This window comes from Falco peregrinus, chromosome 2 (genome assembly GCF_023634155.1).
Source record: "Falco peregrinus isolate bFalPer1 chromosome 2, bFalPer1.pri, whole genome shotgun sequence".
Lineage (NCBI taxonomy): Eukaryota > Metazoa > Chordata > Aves > Falconiformes > Falconidae > Falco > Falco peregrinus.
This window is the reverse complement of record NC_073722.1, coordinates 42,358,136-42,377,057: the sequence shown is the minus strand read 5'-3', so window position 1 is coordinate 42,377,057 and position 18,922 is coordinate 42,358,136. Positions and strand designations below refer to the sequence as shown.

Here is an 18,922-nt window from a genome sequence, read left to right as displayed (position 1 = left end):
TGAACTCATGTTCTTGCTCTGGATTTACACAGTGTAATTGAAGCCTACCCTTCAGCCTTCAGCCAAATGCCAAATGTGCCACTGAGAGTGTTCAGCTGACAGTTCTTTCCCCTAAGAAACAGTATTCAAATTGGAATTAAGAAAAAATGCCCAAATCTGCCAGTGCAAGCTGGCAGAATTATCTTGAGAGATTCCAAAGTCTTTTGAAGCTTTTTTATCCATTTTCAGAATCACTCATTGGCTTTTGTGAGCGGTTCTTCACATTTGAACTGCACTCTTGTATTCCCAGATGCCCTATAGGGAAGTACTGCTCTTCATTTTTGGTTAATAAACGGCTCTGTTTTTCAAGGGATGGTAGTCTCTGCTTTCCAATTCTTTATATGTTCATCTCAGTATATGAGAAAGCGACCATATAATGGCAAAAGTTGACAATCTTTACTTGTACTTCTGTGCTCCTACCTCAAAGAGACCCTTATGGTTCTTTGGATGTCTAGGTCACACCACAAGCAGGAATAGTTAGTCCGTGCCATGCTGGTATCAAAGTGGAGAAAAGCAAAGCTAATCACTCACAAAATCAACCTAATAAGCATACACAGACTGGCAGTGCTTGCTTTCTGGACAAAAAGTAGTACATCAGACCATAGGCTTCCATAAAGCTCCCTAAACATTGGTGAAGACAGAAGAAACACTAACACTACAAGCTTCAAGCAGCTCCCTGAGAGTCTACCTTTTATAAGCTGCCCAGCATTTACTCTGCAGAATAGAAGCTCTTTATTTATGAAATTCCTACACAAACTCTCTTCTTTTCTCCACTCCAATTCCGAGGGAAACTCTTTCCTTTATACAGTGCATAAGCCAATTGAAAAAGAATTCCTAACCAACACAAAAAATAACTATTCTATCAAACTTGAGGACAATTAGTGAGGATTAGTGGAACTAGATGTTTCTTCTCTAGATTGCTGGCACACAGGCTGTTTTCAAATTAACTAAAATAATCATCTTCCTTAATACTCACTGATAACACAGCTGCTGCTATCAAGCAGTTTTCTTCCTTAACAAGCTAAAACCTCAAGTCCGCTGTAAAAAGGTAGATAATGTACAATTAACTGGTCTAAATTTGGAGAACATTTTAACTTATCAGTGATGCTCCAACTCTGCTTTACAGGGAATTTATCTTTGTCTGAAAAAAAAAAAAAAAAGTACTGACAAAGATGAACCAGAGACAATAAGTATCACAGTTTTTGCTACTACATTATTTTTCCTAAGTTAGTCCAAATGTTAGATGGTTATGAAGGGCTATGCAAATTCAGAAGGGAGGAGCAGGGAGCGCTAGGCTTCTATCTATAATATTAAAACTTTGAAACGCAGTTGCTGTAGCTGCCTAAAATCTTGTGTACCCAAAAGATACTCACTTTTCTTCATCTTTATGAATTTATTTGACAAAATAGAGAAAACTATTCTTAGCCTCTCAGATTGCAGCTAGGCTACTATTGTTTCTGTAACCAAAGGAACACTAAGGTTTTTCACTCTGCAATGGTGGTGAAAAACTGGTTTCAACATCTCCGAGCAATCTATAAGAAACCAACTTTACAGAACCTCAAGCTAGTTTTGCTTTCATAGCACAAATGAGTAAACCAAGGGAAAAAAAAAAAAATAATCTCTGCACCAAAGGCTCACAGCTGATAACACTTTCCAGGAGGAGAGAATGTATGTCCTCTCCCATTCCACCTTCCCAACAGCAGTGGTGTCTCCTTGATTTTGAAATACATTGAGAAGAAGAGTTAATATATTCTCATCTTTGTACAACAACTTAATTTTTAGACATCTAGGACCATTTCCATTCCTCACCTGAAGCTGCACAAACCCACAGCTTTAACCTCTGTAGACGATGCACAGACCACCAGGCTATAAAGCACTTATACTTGCTGTCTCTGTACGAAAGTTTTAACACTATGCAGTAAAACCTTTAAGATTCAGTGAATAGCAAATGAAGGTTTTGTTCTGAACGCAAATACAGTTTATTACACATAATTCAGAACCTCCTTCAAATGGAGTTTTAAACAAAACACAGTCATCCTTTGGTAACACTCTGACTAAAGCAGTTGAAAATGCTAATGCAAGGAATTTCTAGTTCTAGTTCTTGAAAAATCAAAGCAATCCTACCCATTCATTTTATGCTTCAAAAAAGGAAAAAAAAATATCAGCATCTGTTTATTGGTGTATTTCTCCAACAGTTAGTTAAACTGAGTTTAAAGACAGTAATTACATGTAATCCTTTATGTCTAGAGTATAGCATCCTGCACAAAACTGGTACAGGGTTTAGAAATACTAACACATATACTTTTTCTATCACTATAACATTAGCTTACTTTTTTTGAAAAATAAAGATAATCCAATTCCTTCAACATACATCTTTACATGATTTCCCTTTTATGTCAAAAAATAGATTCAGACATCTCAGTCCATTGACTTCCAAGTAAAAAGACAGATAAACAAAGGACACGAAACACTGTAAATTGTTTCCTATTAATGTATTTTTTGCTCCTGCCCAATTGTGGTTCACTGAACGCCTTAAAAAAAAAAAAAGTTTACATCAAGAAATTACCAAGATCATATCATCCCGTTATAGTATTTTTCCCCCTAACCAATGCATTAAATAGCGTTGAGATCAGTTTTGTTTTCTTTAATATCTATATGCAATTTTTGATCAGTCACAACTAATAATTTTTTGTCTTTCCAGAAAAGTTTGGTGGCTTTTATAATAGAGTATATCAGCTGTTTACAAAAAATCCCTGGCAATTTCTCATTTCAGCTTAAGGAAGGAAATGAAGAATATATTAACTAAACGAAAATGAGGGGGATTGAGTAAAATAGGTCCAGCTGACTAATGCCTTAGTCAGGGAATTATGTTTAATATTACACAGTACTGCAGGAAACACAAGCAAGTTTCTAAAATATATGAGAATTCCCACACAATTTCAAAAAGTATTATTTATAAATTAATTTATCCTGGTATCTTTCCTCCAGATCATTACTGTTAGTCAAGTAGAATATATACATGGGTGAGGGTCAAGATTTATTATAAACATATATGACAGATTCAGGAAAATTCTTTCATAATAAAAGAATAAAAATACAAAAACTGTGCCAGACAGACTATCTGTATGTAAAATGTGTGCCAAAACCTAGAGCTGTTTAAATAATATTTTTTTCTGTTCAATGGCAGCAATGAAAAATAATTACAAAAAATTGTCTCAGGTTGACACCTAGTATATTACTATAGGCCAAATTCAGTAATCTTTCACAAACAGTTTATGTTGGCCTAAAACTGCATTTCTTAGTGGGAAAGCAGTCATATGAGAAATTTCACAAAGTTTCACTCTCATTCCAGGTTTTCCCAGAATAACTAAAATCCATAATTACACAGTGTGCATCTCTGTATTTAACATCCCCGATGTGTACTTGTTTGGAGGGTTCAGAAGACTATGTTCAGCTGTAGGGATTCACTGCATCAGCTCCAGAATGGCTCCACCTGTTACTGTGCAACTAACCCCACTACTTTTACCTGCCACCTACAAGCTTTACCCTTTATTATCAAGCCTATTCTCTTACTGTTTAGATTAGTGTCTGGCATCACCTACAAAATTTGATGAGCTGTCTTATTTTTCAACCGAGCCCTTTTAATTGAAAATTTCTACCAATCTTTCACAGAACTGACATTTTTCTGCACCATCCTGCCATTTTTCAACCTCATATAGTCACACACTTTGGATGTAAGTATATTTATCAAAAAAATATCATCAATTTCCTGAGAGTTTGAGCCTCGCAGAAATGTTACGGATTTCCAAGATTTTTCAGGGTACTGACATGACAAAATACATGTCAATATGTTATAAAATACTTTAAATGACAGACCCAAAAGATGAGGTGGGAAAAAAAAAAAGTTCAGATTAAGTATAATTTGCTACTGCCATTATCATCATTCTGCCTGTAAAGACTTCAACACACAGTATTCTAGGAAGGAGCTTTTCTTTTCAAGAATGGTCTCAGCAGTCTCCAGTCACAAAGTGATTTCCACAAATGACTAAACATTGTCTCTCTGTCCCTTTAGATTATATATGTGTATTCTGACAGATCCTTCCTGTCTTAAAACGTAAGCCACTCATGTAACAAGGGTTGTAAATGGTTACTTTAAGAAAGAGGTGTTCTGCTATGTCTATATTGTTAAAGAAGAGAATCCCACTGAATGATCTCAGCTCCTGCATTAGCTCTCTGATCCTCTTTTATTCAGCATTACAGATGTATCTATGACACCAAAAGGCTTTGACTTAACTCTCTGAGGAGCTGCCAAAGGAACGTGGATTACCTCAATGTCCATCAGACCAAGAAAATGCAGAGCACGGAAAAGATTAAGCAGAAATAGAAATTATATTGCCTGCTCAATCACAAGGAATTGTAACAACTTTGACAGATTACAAACAAAGACTATAATCTACCATAAAAGCCATACTTGTGAAATCAATTTAAAGACTAAACAGACTAGATCAGAGAGAGATAAAGCATCCAAGATACAGGAGCAGATAAAGATGCTGAAGAAGAAAAAATCAATAGTGATAATTTAAGAAAATATATTAAATTGTTAGCACAAACTTAACTTAGAACAGCCATATGTATAAAAGGAGCAGCATGAACCACACAAGTACAAAGAGTTTCTATGAAGGCTGGGGAAATAGGGTATTAGAGGAAGCTGCAGTAGTGTTTTACAAATGCATTTGAGATAAGTGCTTGGGAGGAAAACATAAGTAAAGCTTCAAATGCTGATAAGATTTTCAAATTAAATGAGAAGATTTATGATCATTGTGGGAATAAAATTCTGGAATCACCTTCCAAATAGCTCTTTGATCTAGATGTTGAAAGTTTCTGGAATTTACAGATTAGAAATCAGACTGGAATTAGCAATTAGATCGTGGATATTTAGAGAATTTGATCTAATGTTTTACCATTCTTGGTGGTCTTTCTTGTATTTCATTTCTGTAACATTCAGCCTATAAGCAGGATTTTCAACCTGTTAATACTTTGGTTGGTTTTTTTTTTCTTTTTCCTCCTTACTTGACAATCAGCCTCCTGCCCCTTTGTAGCAAGTATTCTGCTGTCCTCATAAGTGCAGGATCTCATACATCCTATATGAAGAATTCAAGAAAATTCTGCCCTAAATGTCTTCTAACACAGTGAAAGGGTCTTTTAAACAGACATCATGATGAAACAATAATGATGGTAATTATCATGTAAGTATGACAGATAATTATCATGTAAGTATGACAGAGTTGCAGAATGAGGTACAAACATGGAATTTAATTTGATCACAGGAACGTCTTGAAGATGATTATTTATGTAATATACATATATATTCTCAACTTTGTAATAAAGTTTCTTTTAAAATTAAAATATTTCAAATCACAGTACTTCTTTATTTCTCTCTTCTGCAAGCCTTCTACAAATCATTTCAATAAAGATTAAATAACTCCCTCTTGTAAGATTCAGATTTCCATTTCTTTATGTGCAGAAATACAGATGGGCTATACTTTCCCCAAATCAATATTACAACAAAAATGACATAATTACAGTATAGGATTTTAAGAAGGACACACAAGAGTTTGTTTTTATTTATTATGTTACTGAAGAAAAGGGCAAGCAGGAAGAATAAAAACAAGTACAAAAACCCATGGAGCAAAAGCTGCAGAGAACAGCATCGGTAAGTAAAAATACAGATTTCTGCCTCCCTACTATAATAACTGCTATGAAAGATAAATTTGTTATTTAATTGCATGAAGTTATTCTGTCCTTTTATTTTGAAAACACTAGGGGGAAAAATTAAGCCATCTAGAAATAGACTTAAACATTGTGCTCATATCTGGTAAAGGAAGATCAGTTTTACCATGTCTATGCCATCAGATTATAGTACGGTTACAGTTATAGCTGTAACTACGTGTACAACATTTGTGGTTGGTAGAATTGAAAAAAATCAGATTCAAAGGCCCTTCTACAAAGCACATGACCTACTCACAGCTGCCCAAAGGCAGTGAGTATTCAAATATGTTGCTGTGTTATCTCAGTCAGACTTTTTTCAAAAAAAGTATTCCATAAATATTTCACATTTGTAAAGAAAGTGTCAAACACTTTTTATTATATGTCCATTGATTTGATTATGTCATTTTTTGGTAATATTTGAAACCCCAGTCAGTGTTTGCCAGAGTGTGAGTTCATTCAAAGGCACTTTGAATCCACACTTCAGCCTGACAAATGGGGTAGGAACCGGACGGATGGAGTCCCAATTCATGTATGAAAAAAGAATCCTTGACATGAGAAGGTATAACAATATTCAGCTCTAAAGATAAAAAAAAAAAAAAAAAAAAAAAAGAGTTGACAAAGGGTAAAAATGCTAAGGACATCTTTCTCCTTCTGTCAGAAGACAAGGTATGTGAGGGGAGTGTCCTTTTAACCTGCTTTTTAATAACTAAGGTCCTCTGATTTTCACATTGTAATAGATCTATACATTTATAGCATTTATTTTTTCCTGACAGGATGGTATTGAGTTTTGCAATGGTGTTCTTGAGCTCATCCAGGATTTCTGTGGCAGAAAATAAAACCTGGCCTGCTGAAGGTTTAGAGTGGTAGCCAATGGTGTTACAATTCAGCCTGAAAGGAGGGTAAATAACAGGAGAAAAGGGGGCATCAGGAATTGAAAGAACCAGAAAAATAATACCAAAAGGAAAACCTTCCCATGAAAGTGACAGTTCTAAGATGAAGCGTGTTGACCACTTTTAAGCACAATTTTTTACTTCCCAATGTTGCAAGCCCTCTTTGTCCTCAGCATCTTTTAAATGATACTGAAAAGTAAGAGTATGACTTTGGAAACACACACTCATGAGGTCCGTGTGCACTACTACCAATGTTATTTTGGCTTCCTTGTTTTACTCAGAGGAAAGATTTCTAGGCATCTCATCCCTATGGTTCTCATTAAAATCAATGGAAGTATCTTTCAATCCCATGAAAACATTATGAAACCGACCTCTTAATCTATTGCAGTTACAGGATTGCAACTGGCACATGTTAACTAGGCCCACAGTATAAGTTCTTGCAAGTTTTTTTGTTTGTTTGGGTTTGTTTTGGGTTTTGTTGTTGTTGTTCGGTTTGGGGTTTTTTTTTTGTTGTTTTTTTTTTAAAGGTAATAAAACCAGTTTAGCTATTTAAATGCTGAAAGCAGAGGTCAGCCAATTGTACTGTTTCCCATCTGTTGTGTTACATTTACATGCCAAGATAGCTTTCAACATACATAAGATGGAAACAGGAGAATCTTTGACAGACACTGCAGACTAAAATAAGCTCAGAAAGCTCAAACAGGTTAAGATTCAACCGACCACGGGGAGTGGCTGCAGGATATTATTCTTTTGCTGCAGCTTAAAGGAAAATATTAGAGAAACATCTCCTCAACCTGCATGAGGTGGGAAATGTTTATGCTCCCTTTAGACACATGTGCCACTGGTTGTCTCACTTTCAGAGAGACTTGATATTATAGTGTTATTACAAGGGAAGGATTCAATGGGAATGAAGCATTCTAGGCTTTCACAAGAAGGTAATTACAACATACCATCCTCGCTGCAAGTAACTGAGGGCAGAATTAGAACTACACCACAGGCAATAGCAGTGACTTCTGCGGTAAAAATCTTTCACACAGATACGACTTCTTTCGTTACGGATAGAGGTTCACCTTATGTAACTCAGCTCATCATTAGCTGTCTAAAAGGCATTTATTGCCACCTAATTTTCTAGGATCCCTACAATGTTGCACAAGAGGGAAAGGTATTTTCAGAGTCAATGCAGCCCATGTATTTTGACTGATAGACCTGCCTTGAGATAGTGAAAAACACCTTTTGGAAATACACCTCTCTTACAAGATGATCCAGAGGGTATAGACAGTAGCCATCTAAAAGGCTAAAAGATTTGTCTAAGGCAAAAGTTGGCAAAAAGAATTTTATCTTGTATGTTAGAAAGGCTCTAGCTATTTAAAATTAATCCTGGATGTATACTATGTTTACTGTCACTGGCTTATATATAGTAAAGCGTAGGCTGTACCTAATGGCTTCTAAATGCTTGAAGGTTTTTGCTCACTTGTAACTAGTTTACTATTTTAAGTGATATGTAAATAAAAAGACAACCAAAATCAAAAGATAGTATGGTTAAAATCTAGAGCAGGGGTCCTCAAACTACAGCCTGTGGGCCGGATATGGCCCCCCAGGGTCCTCAATCCGGTCCCCGGTATTTACAGAACCCCCCGCCCCCCCCTGCCGGGGGTTGGGGGGGGAAACCAAGCAGCCGCAGATGACTGCCTGCCACTGCATCCGCGCGCCGGCCCCCTGGTTAAAAAGTTTGAGGACCCCCGACCTAGAAACTGGAACAATGAGTGTGAAAGCCTCACTGAAAAAACACTGATAGAAATCACAGTTGTCAGATTCTTTTTCCAGATCTGCCACAGGTCCACTAATAGATTCTGCCCAAAGCATTTCACCTTCTAGGACGTCACCTACAAAGTGGAGATAATATTAACAATTAAATTAAAAAAGCATTTTGAGTTCAACAACAAAGGAAAAAAATAATCTGATGTAAGACAGACTTTTGGTGCTTTTGAGCACTAAAAGCATCACCCAAATCCTGAGACAACCTGAGTGGTCATGGTTCTAAGTTCAGTCAAGTTAGAAGCCTTGGATTTACACCTGGCTGATAGAGACTGGCATTGTGCCTGTGAAGATGGAAGGAGACTTACATTTTACAATGAGCAAGCATCTGGTTGTACACATTTACTTATGGTTTCAAAAATGTCAAACATTTTTGCGTTAAAGATTACAAAATGAGAAGGAATAAAAGTTGTTATTATTCTGCTTTGAAGAGCTGGGAAATCATTCTTCTCTAAAAGACTCTTTACAAAGGTAAAAAAGGCAGGTAAAGGCAAGGAGTAGGATCATATTCAGCAAAAATATTGGGGAAGAAGTTTTTGTATTTGCAACTCTAATGTATAAAAATGATGAATCATCCTAATGGTTGTTACCAATTGTGGATATATTTAGATAACACCTCATTCATTTGCAAATCAGGCAATTCATAAATGGGGAAAGAGATGCCAATTTCTCAGCAGAATTCTGAGTTTCACTGAAAATAAAACTACAGTAAAAGATGATTTTTGGCCATGATATGGGTGAGAACAAAGTTAACTTCTGCAGAAAATGGCAAAGACAGAAAGATGTAAGGTAAAGACTTAGGTAAAGCTGTACTTGCACATTGCTCTCCAGAGCTCCTGCTGCTTCCTGGCTTTTTGCCATCTCATTCTCTGTACATCATTTCAGATGGCAAAACTGCTATCAGCGACTTTCAGAAATGAAAATATATGGTGTGACTCAGAAGTTCCTCTCTGATCCAAATAGGGATGGAGAGGAGGAAAAAAAAAAAAAAAAGATATTTTTTTACCTGGTATGGAGGAGTGGGGGGAATAATGAATGCTAGAATATTATAGTACATTTGAGAGATTCATTAAGCTCAGTTTTTAATTGAGCAGACAGTAAATAAAAGACTGACTGCAAATTAATGATTTATGGTCTTAGTGTTTTTACCTGTTAGGCATTTGAAAATCATGTGTTAGGAATTAGTATAATTAATATTTTGCACTGATGAATAACCTTTTTGTGTAAGGTTGCCAGTGATCTATTCATCCTATCCATTTGCCATTATTCAATGAAACGGGCAAAGATTACAGTAATATTGAGATATCTGTGTGCAACCCAAGATACAAAATTTCATCTTCTCTTGCTTTCTCTTATACAGGCTGTGAATGTGAAACGTTACAACTTCCTACTCGTGTTATTTAAGTGTTTGACTTCCTTTAAGCCAGTGGATGTCAAAGTAACTCAGTGATTAGTTCCAGTACTATGATTAGAGGTTTAATATTATAAAATATTGTAAAAGCAGTGGTCAGTAGCAGCTTTTCCTGCCATTTCTTGTGTATATTTGAATTTTTATAACTTAAAGCAACAAATTTACCAAACAAAGGGATGGCCTTTGATATTGTTATTATCTGAGAGGGATAACACAAAAACCTCAACTCTTTTCAACTCTACTCAGCTGTAGTGGCATCCCAACTAGAATCATTATCTGGCTGAGGAAGTTACAGTCAGAGTCAAATAAGGTATTATTGTTGCTTCTTTCTCATTATCTAAAAACTTCTGTTTTTAATTTCCTTGTTCTTTTGCTAATATACATTGCTGGGTGGCTTCATCTTCCTTCTGACATTGTGGCAATAGCAATTTTTGCAACAAAAACATATCTATGGGACTTTTCAGTCATGCCACAAACAGTGGTTTAAGTTCTTAGGGCTGTTCTTAACTGTTTCCTTGGGCACAGTAAAATTTCCAAATCCTTTTAAAATATAGAACAGCACACACTGTGTGTTGGAAAGGTAACAGCTGATCTGCTACACACTCTGCATATCTATGGGAAAGAATTGTAATTATTTTCATTACAAGGAAAAGAAAAACTTCAGTCATCTACTAGGTACCGCAGAGGGTACAACTATGGAACTGTGCACTACAAGGAGACATGTAGCACCACCATTTTTGGCTCTACGATAAAAGGGTCTCATTATAAAGCAATAACTTGACTTTCTTATCTAGGTATAACGACCCAGACATTAGGGTGATATAACTAGCCTGTAAGTCACTCATCTCTTAGAAGCAGGACCTCTAACCCTCAGTCCTTTTGACTGCAAGAAATATGGGCACTGATAAAATCTTGACTTTTCCTCCCTTCTCTATCTTGTGCTTTTCAAGCATAATGTGTTGTAAAGAGACTAAATCTTACAGAAGTCCTTTTCCTGAACTTTTGAAGTCCTGGAAGCACTTCAGGATCACGAAAACACAAGTTTTATAACCTGTGTACTGTGAAACTAAACTTACTGTTGAGATTACACTTTCACGCTAAAATCCTTTTCTCAGCTCCTTAGAAGTTTCTTAAGAAGTTGTCTTCAGGCTGAAGTCTCTCATGCCTGCTCTGAGGCCACAGGAAAAACTTTCTGGAATTTTGAAAAAAATCCACTTAATTATTTTGTTTGATTTTCAGAAGTCCAAGATTGGAAATAAAGCAATAAAGCCAATTACTTTTCATGCTAAGCCATGAAGACAGTCTTCCTTTATTATCATCAAGATTTTTCTACAGAAACATGATCCACGCAGTAGTTAAAATGTTATTGTAAGAGAGTAGTGAGGTGTTTGTTTTTTCTTTGGAAATTTATCTCCAAATTAAATTATAAAATAAAATTTCAAACACTAAGGAAACTGGTTATCAGGATTATAATATTTTACTCAGTAATATCTAGATATTTTTGAATGAGATTACTCTTGTATTTATCTAACAAGTCATACCAGGGCTGCAGCACTACAGATTTTCCAGTGTCTCTTTTCCCTCATAACTAAGCTCAAGTTTTTACCTAGGAAAATTATGACTGTGAATATTTACTTTCTAGATCAGTATCTACATGAAATGTTGAATTTTCTTGTTGAATCCATGGGTTGTCAATAAGCAAAAAAATCATAAGTAAACTAAACAAAAAAAAAAAAAAAGAAGAAAAAAGATCTAGTCCCATATATATTTGGCATTCAGCAGCAGCATTACAAGGGCACATAAATAACTTCCCTGATAATTCACCCTAAAATCTTCTCTTCCCCCAACAGCCCTCCCAGACTATTATTTCTCACAGCCTGCTCTGTGTCCATTCATAGCATCCCCCTGATTTCTGTTACCATTTCACAAATGCGATGCTGTAGCAAAAGCTTCCAGCAAGCGATGTAAACTTTGACCAAATAACAGCTATCCTGGGGAAGAAAAACATGTGGCTTATCTAACATTTCTGGTCATCACGAGGATCTATTTTGATAGAAAAACATTTTAAAGCCACACAGGCCATCCAAAGCTTAGACTATAGGTGCAAAACCACAGTAACAACAGTTACTGAACTTATCCAAAATGGCAAAAGGTGCACTTCATTACTGAAAGTACCTGGAATTCCAGGAAAACGCATAAAACATATTGATGTGACAAGATATTTTCATTCCAGTAAAGCCACAAAACACCATGCCTACAGGTATTACTTCTGCCTAGCACATGCTAAGAAGAAATAGGACATTTTATGTTTGTACATAGACATAGGAGTGAAACTGCTGGAAAAACAGGTGGTATGAACATGAGTCACACAGGTAATTAAACTTTTTTAGGAAAAAAAAAAAAAAACAAAACCCAAAAAACCCCCAAAACCAAAACAAAACAAAAAAACCCAACCAAACAACAACAAAAAAAAAACCCCACCAAACTTATAGGAAGAGACCAAAGGATCTCATTTAACAGCCTAAATTTTGGGAGTTGTTGGATCAAAACTTGCAAGTATCTATGTGGAGAACAGATTTATTATAAGAAAGGTCCTGCTTAACAAAGGTGCAGATGAGATGTGGAACAAATTGTAAGGGCTAAAATATATGAAATACCTATTTTAGAGTACAGATAGAGTAATAAACCTTGGTACTGAGGGGAATTCACTGTTGAAGTTACTTGGCACAATTGATTATGGATTAGGTATCAGTGAAAGGTTTCTAATCAAAAATTGGGATGGAGGAGTTTTGGTCTTCCTAAATAATAAACACTGCAATGCCTTGTAAGTATACCAAGGGAAGTGATATGTGGGTGCCACTAAACACAGTTTGTTGCAAAGTTCCCAGTGTACCCCCTGGCACAGGAACTTTGAAAAACCAACACAGACAGCATCTCTGACAAGCAACATTTAGGCAAGAAGGATTATTTTGACATTAATGCACTTCCAACTAAGCAGCTACAGCCTGGACACTAGTAGAAGCAGTAGGATATACCTATGAAGGGGACATCATCATAACCACCACACTTGTTAGAATCTAGCTAATGGGATACAGGGAAAAAAAAACAGGGTAAGATACACTATGACCAATGCATTACATACATCAAAGCAACACAGACAACTCCTGTACAACTCTAGTTGTTGTACAACTATGATACTAGTATTTGTAGAAGATAATTTTAGCATTTGCATACTTTGTTCTGGGTTAATAAACATGATTGCTCAAGGGTCTATATTTGAAATTTTGCACATATATCTTGATTGCAATCTTTGTTAAAATCAAAGCTGCTACAACTTTTGTTTCAAATTATGAGATTTCTTGATTACAATTTCTTCTTTTACATCAGTTCAAAACTTCATCACTAAAGATGACATTCTGTCCTCAACTCTTTGACATGGCTTTTCCTTGAACATCTTCTGCTGAATTTTTTTAGCATATCTGAATGTTTTCCTTTATTTCTGACTATTTTCTTGTAAATGATCTTTTCAGTTTCCTCAGAAGTTCTTACTGCTTGTATTGAACTTTTTGGCTTCTTAAATAGTTCTAGCCTCTCTCTGTCCTGCATGCTGGAAATGGCTCAATTGTGGATGACAGAATTCCCTTTCTCTATAGTAATATAAGCTGTTTGCTTTATTTCCTACTTTGTTGTGAGTTTGGAATACCAGCATAGTTTTGTGTATTTCATCCTTTCTTTTATTCCCCACCATTCCCCTTACTTCTCTTAAATTTCATGCTCCAAGACAGATTATTTGATTAAACTCCTTTCTTACAGTCAAACCTCAGATGCATATGTAAAAAACACAGTTCTTAATATTCACTGACTGAAATATAACCATGTTAATACCTCACAGAACAGAGGCCAAGATGCTAAACATTTTACATAGTAGTAAAATGTTAACGTGTCTTAAGTAGCAAAAATTAATCTAAACATACAGCTTCTAGAGTATAGGTCAAAGCAGCCTTTTAAAAAAAATATTGAGAAAAGCATCAGTTTTGGTTATGGCTTGTTATCAGAGACACAAATAAAACACTTTACAAAATAGAATATGAGAGTTAAAATAAAGAATGGGGGTAGGTAGGTGGGGCTGTCTAGAAAATATCACCTTTGAATAAATAACATACCAAGTATCTCATTCTCCCTGTCTTCAAAAGCACATATTCCCTTCAGATCCCCACAACTGGCAATCGGAAGTAGGAAAGATGTCTGCATTATACAACACATTGAGGACAGTCAAATGAAATTAAGACATGAAGAAGTTAATGGACATAAGCCATCCTGAATATTAAAAACACAAGTCTTGAGGGCAACACTAATAAAAGAGCCTTGCTCTGGATTCATCTTGAAAACTTATCCAGTGCACTTACTACATCTTAAAAAGGTTGAAAGACAAGTCAGCTATGGAACTACTTGTATTTCTACCTAATATATGCTAACTATTTTAGTCCAAAGAGATAGGTTTGCTCAAATTAAACTTTGGGCCTTTTAACTCCAACTTTACAGCTTATTACAGACTGACATACCTGTTCTAACAAATCCTTCTTCCGGTTGCTAGAAAGAACAGTCAATGGGAGAGGAAAAGGGAGTCTCATAAGTGATGCTGTGCTGACACATGAATAACGCAAGGCGAATCATATGACTATCAGAAGGACAGGCAGTTACCATCTTCTTTTATTAACCTCTCTCAGAGGTTAATACCACTTGATGAACTTCCCCCTTCCAATCACAATCCATTGGGGGGTGGGGGGTGGGGTGGTGGTGGTGCAAAAGATCACTTTCTTCCATGTCGCCAAAAAACTAATAGGTTGGTCAGTGCAAAATGCCGATAATAAATTTCATCTGCTAAGCAAACAGACTTTCATATTTGCTGCCTAGTAAAAAGAAATATTAAAAAAAACTCACCCAAGCCTAAAAGAAACCAAAAGTAGGTAAACTACACACCTGCCAGTATTGATTTTTAGCTGCTAAACAGAGTGGATGGAGCAGCCATGCAGCTGGGAGCTTTATATTGTGTCATCACATGGGTGCCATGCATTCATGCTGACAATTTCAGAGCAATGCCTCTGATAACAACTCATTGATGAGTGAATAATTGAGGAAGGCTGGTATCTGTCTCAGGAGCTTCCACTTCCTTTCATCTCTTTCCTGATGGAAAAGATGACATGTCTGTAAATAATAATCACGTCTGTCAGAAGGGGTTAAGTTCAAAGTAAAAAAGACATTCAGGTTCCAGAGGGCCCCTTGCACTAACAGGCTCTACATTTTTACTCCTTTCAAAGGACCTCTTCTTATGGAAGAGTGAGAGGATGATTTCCAGCCTAGGCATTGTATAGCATCTTAGTGTACTAAAGTTACAAATTCAAACAACTGGTTAGGAAGAGCTAAATCCATAATTTATGTAATCAATTAACTAAAATGATGCCAAGAGCTCTTGCTTATATTATTAACAAGATTTAAATCACATAGACTGCTATGAGATAGTAGACGTAAGTGGATACTAGAGTCTGTAGGAGTCATCTTATTTTGGGAAATTGTACCATGTGAATCACATAGGACAGTGGCATGATCAGACTGGAGAAGTGAGTCCCTAGCTAAGCAGGGGATATTCATGAGAAAAATATTTTTTAAAAATTACTCAGTGATTAAAAAGGGAGTAATTTTTTGTAAAAAAGATTTTATCTCTTTTACAGAGGCTGTAAATAAGCATGGTTAAAAGTTAGTTATCTTTAAAACAAAATAAGCAGCTAACTGGAAAATACTGGGAAATTACCAGGAATAAATTTTTTCTGCAAGGAGAAGATCAGGTATTTCTCATGAAAATAACTAATAGAGTATACAAAGAACAGATATGATAAAAAATGAAAGCAAAAAAAGTGAAGAAGTGTGTGAGTGCTGGTGTGCTAGTGTACTCAGGTGTTTATTAGTGGGAAGAAATTCTGGAAACGGAACTGCATTGCCCAGGTAGCCGTGAGATAAGTAAGCTCCTCGCTTTTCAGCCACACTGGATCACAGGGTTTCACCAGAAACCTGCTAAGGGCAGATGTTGAGGGATCAGCATCCAGGGTTTTCAGCATCTGCTGCAGCCAAGTTCTCCACTGCCAGATTGTTTAATTCAATCCATGTTTCCCTGCTAATGATGCAACCTTCATATCACAGGCAGGTTCTGCAACTGCTTCTTCCTACAGCAGACTTTGCAAGCCTCAGTGGTGGACCCATATTGCCTGAAGGCAGAGACGTTTTTTGGCTGAAAACAATCTTGAAAACGTAGACATTGGTTATCTAATTCCTTTAACAACCATCTTCTTCAGGGACAGGTACACAAGAGGCTCAAAAAGTCACAAACCAACAGTTGATTCTGTGCCTCGCCTTTTCTATAAGGCTATTTGATTTCATTTCAGCCTTAATCTAGAAAGCAGATGAAACTGGCATGGATCCCAGCAGACTACCAATATCCAGTGGTTAATGTAAGCAAAAAAGCCAGCATACAGAGCTCACCAATGACATAGCATTACCAGACAGCTTTATCCTGAGATACTCTGAGTTCACTTTGTCTCAAAGACATATGTATCTGCAAGGTGAAGACATGGACTAACTAGACCCAGCTGCAGCAGGGACTCAAAAGAAATAAATGCAACGAGTTCAACATTTTCATGCTCTCATTGCAGATAATTGGACTCATGGTTTTAGCTATCACCTATATGCTCATGATGTTTACTAGGAATTAAGAACATCTGTTGCCCATGCAGGGAAGAAAGGTCTGAGATGGAAATTAAAACTAAAATGAGCAGATGAAACACTAGGACACAGAGGTAGCCCACAGCTTTAATTTCAAATAAAATCTCTCAACTTGAAGGGCTTAAATTAAACTAATCTATGACCTTAACACTCCTTGATTAGAAGCAAGGATTTCTATTTTCTAAATATTATTTCTTATCTAGCTTAATGTCAACTAAAAGAAAAATACAAGAATAAAAACTGACCAATTTGTAGGAGGAAACCCAGGAATGTATACATTTTTCACGACAGAAGATGGATACAGAAGCTATGAAAGAATATTGACACTTTTTCTTCATTACCAGAAGCAAGCAGCTAGTTGTATACTCTGATAACACAGTGTTGTGCACTTAAATAAAAAAGAATAGAACATTTCAAGTATGGACAGCATTTGTGAAATATATCAGTAGGAACACTCTTTGTTCCTTGAAGTAAAGTTGAAGAAATAAACAAGCCAAATTTTTTCCTCTTAGGCTTGTTACTCTGGGTTTTGTCTGTCTTAAATGAAAATCCAACTCAGTTCATGAACTTATACAATATTTACAAAAGCAAACCCCAAACATTGTTATATATTCCTTACAAAGATCACTAGTACCTCCTGAAAGTGAGCTAGAGCGCCATGCTGCAAACTGTCAGAGCTCCATCGATGTCAAGCGCGTTGCAGATTTACACAGAAGATCTTCACTCCCTAAGAGAAAGTCTAGCTTTGCATTTCTTACGAACCAAATGCTCTGTGAGCCTTTCTGAGAGATATTTCAGGAATGAAAAAATACTGGGTTGGATATTAGTTCTGTTACAGCTGATGCAAAACTAGATTAAACTCAGTGTTGACCACCATAGCAAAATTTTCTTTCACACTTTCCCCCCCGGTCATTACCAAATCAAGTAAGCAGGGGTCACTGAGCAGGTCCAAGTGCTTGTTTGTGTACTGTGCACACTAGTAGTTTTTTTTTCCCTCCTGCCTTCATTCCACACTTATGATTCAATCAGTCTGAATTAGGGAGCTACAAATAATACCATCTGGGAAAATGATGGGTAGCCCTGCATTGTGTCTTATAAAGAAGATCAAACACTAACTTTTTTTTCCCAATTGACATTGTAAAAGAAAAAAAGTCAAACCCCTAAACTCTCAAAAGTAACCCCAGTATCCTCTTCCAATTACATGGTCAGGGAAGTTAATAGAGACTCCTGCAAGTCTAGTGGACAAAGAGACTATAAAACAGAAACAGAAATGTTGCTGTTAGGTGTCATCTTCTACAAATTATTATCCAGACTTGTGATACTATTGATTTGCTTGCACTATATCAATTTTTAATCACCATAAACCATTGCTTAACACAGTTCTTTTCCACTAGCTAAGTGTTCTTAGAAGATAACTTTGATTATTTTGTGTTTCTCCAAAAATCTTTAAGTTTGTGTGAGATGAAACTGATAGATTCATGTAGGCTCAGGAGAATTCTTCATAAAAAGTAATTAATGCAAAATTGGTAAGGTACTGTCTTTTCAAAAGATTATTTTTTGCTGTTTCAAATGTGGTGCTGTATCAGTTCATGCTAAAGAACAAAAATCCTCTTAATTCCAGTTTTGTTGGAGCTAAGTTTCAGGGAAGAATAACACAACTGGATTTAACTTTTGTAGTTCACTGATCACCACACGGTGAAGTCTTTCCTTAAAAATACACCCCCGATGCACCTCTCCACCCCCACAGAAACTTAAGTCATTAGTAGAAGTCTCTTGGACATTTCTCCATCCTTGTGAGGCTGGAAAGCCTGATCCAATGCATTAATTTAACTACAAGGCCCTATGATCTGAATTTTCACCGTTCTTTAAACACGGTGTTGTTCCTGCTGAAAGCAACTATAGAGTTTGCTATCATGGCTCTGAAGTTTACTGGATGCTGAATTTCATCTCCCAGGAAAACTGGTTGGATTTAATAATTCAGTTTTGCAAGAAACAGTCTAAGGGAAGGGGACTAACAGTTAAACCAAGGAAGCTTTACTAAACAGAATAATAAAAAATAATTAATTAGCTGCCATACAGTGCTTTGATAGATGAATTGAATAAATCTGAGCTGATCTATCAGTGAAGTGCCTTTTTGTGGTAGGTGTTAGAACTATCTGTCATTAACCTTACACTACAAATAAAGGTGCCTGGATACAGAAGTTAACTGACTTCCCAAGGTCAC

The 18,922-nt window shown here is 36.2% G+C and overlaps 1 protein-coding gene across 2 annotated transcripts in view; it reads right to left on the bottom strand.

The window, feature by feature from the left end:
• Positions 1–18,922, bottom strand: part of CTNNA2 (catenin alpha 2) — a 513,312-nt gene that overhangs the window by 84,869 nt on the left and 409,521 nt on the right. The window lies entirely within an intron of this gene.